Source organism: Malurus melanocephalus, unplaced genomic scaffold (assembly GCF_030028575.1).
Source record: "Malurus melanocephalus ecotype Western Australia unplaced genomic scaffold, MMel_1.1 scaffold_615, whole genome shotgun sequence".
Classification (NCBI taxonomy): domain Eukaryota; kingdom Metazoa; phylum Chordata; class Aves; order Passeriformes; family Maluridae; genus Malurus; species Malurus melanocephalus.
This window is the reverse complement of record NW_026623847.1, coordinates 246914-248830: the sequence shown is the minus strand read 5'-3', so window position 1 is coordinate 248830 and position 1917 is coordinate 246914. Positions and strand designations below refer to the sequence as shown.

The 1917-nt window shown below is 45.8% G+C and overlaps 1 protein-coding gene across 2 annotated transcripts in view; it reads left to right on the top strand.

The window, feature by feature from the left end:
• Positions 1–363: 363 nt before the first annotated feature.
• Positions 364–1917, top strand: part of C1D (C1D nuclear receptor corepressor) — a 15260-nt gene continuing 13706 nt past the window's right edge. For both annotated transcript variants that reach the window (XM_057383190.1, XM_057383191.1), the window contains exon 1: positions 364–454. The gene's annotated coding sequence lies outside the window, so the exon portion shown is untranslated. The remainder of the gene's footprint in view (positions 455–1917) is intronic.

Sequence of the window (1917 nt, the reverse complement as noted above, 5' to 3'; positions counted from 1 at the left end):
TTCCTTCCTTCCTTCCAAAATTGCTTCCTTCCAAAATTCCTTCCAAAATTCCTTCCTTCCTTCCAAAATTCCCTCCTTCCTTCCAAAATTCCTTCCTTCCTTCCCGCCCTTTCATTCAGCTCCTTTATCTCTTCTCCCGCTCCCCACCCCTTCACGCTAAACCCTTTGCCGTGTGCTTACACTGCAGATTAGGGACTAATTCACAATAATTTCTACGCCGAGTGTACAATTTCCTCCAATTCCCAAATCCCCTCAGATTTCTGGCGGACCCCACAGACGGTGCCGTGTCCCTCCGACCGGGCGGGGGCGCTGTCGCCAGGCCCGGGTTCCGCCTCCCCTCCCTCAGCCGCTCCTCCTTCCGCCCTCCACTCCCGCCGCTCCCGTGCTGTCCCCGCCGTGTCCCGCTGTCGCCGTGCCCGCAATCCCCACGCGGGGCTCGGCCACCTTCCCCAAGGTAAAACCCTCCTGTGTTCCCTTCCTGTGCCTTTTAGGGTTTTCCCCCCTCGGGAAACGGGACAGCGCGTTGTGGGGAGGCAGGGCCTGTGTGCGCGCTGTGCCCTGCTGCTGTTAGTGAACGCGRTGTGGAATCGCTGAGGGGTTTGGGTTGGAWAGGATTTTAAAGATMTTATCRTTCCAACGCGCCTGCTATGGACAGGGACAAATTCCACACCTTCACTAGGCTTAGAGCTCCATCAGCCTGGCCTTACATGTTTAATGAGCGACGTGTTTACGGCTTGCTTACATATCCGTGAGAAATGGAACGCCGGCTTTAGGCTTTTTTGGCTTTTTTTTGAGGATCGATGTTCTCTACTCAGTAAACGGTTATATTCCTGTTGAAAATCGTGTCTTGAGAACTTGGCTGAGTTTTTCAACGAGAAGGTACCGTGTTGTGCATCTGCAGGCCATGGTTAAAATAGTTTAGCAGCATCTGACAGAAAGGCAGCTGGTGCTTAAAAGTTATGAGTACCTTGTCATGAAACTCCCGGATCTGTCATGTTGCTGCAAAGGTGAAAATGTCTCCTTTCTAAGCTTGGTTGCTGCCAGCAACGTGGAGTGCAGTTTGACTTGCAAATTAAGCTTTAGATTATGCCAGTTTAAAGGCCTCATTTTTGAGACAAACAAAAATGGGATGACAGGATTTTAAAATCAGCATTGGGAAGTGTCTGGCATATTTCTTCGTTTTAAAAGCATAAAAGAACACTTCAAATCTAAAATACCCGAATATTGCTAATTCTATGCCAGTATGACCTTTGCTAAAGAAATGAGAGAGTGCTCTACATAAAGCTCTTCTCCAGAACAAGAGAAACCTAAAATTAATTTGGAGAATTTTTAGGCTTCCTTTCAGAAAAGCAGTGTGGAGGTCCCACAAACCTTTCTGATATGTGCCAGTCTCTTTGAAGTGGCTTAAGATTTTTAGCACTGTTTTGTCATGTGTGATTTGCTTTTCCTCTAAAATAARTAAACAGTACACTGGAATGGACTGGCCACCATAGCTCCAGGTAGATGGTTTCTTCCTGCATCCATGAAACTGATGCTAAGAACACAAATTTGCCACAGTTACTGCAATATATTCAACCGAAAAATGGGTGAACATGCTTCTAATAGTGAACAGCCAARTAAAAATAATAGTTAGCACAACTAAATAAAAAACAGCCAAAAAATGTTGGAGTTGCTGTTCAAAATGGTACAGAGAGGTACTGCACAAATTGCAAATATGGAAAATAGCATTCTGGTAAAGGGAAGTGCTTTTTCACGTATTGTGGAACTCATGGCTAAAGGAAACGGAGTCAGCAGTTTAAAAGGACTGGAAAAACCTCTTGGCTTTAATTCTGGATATCCACGATGCTGATACCACTGAAGTGTGGCAGCAGGTTTAAGAAGTTGTAAACACCGTGGTTTATTGTATACAGGAACTGC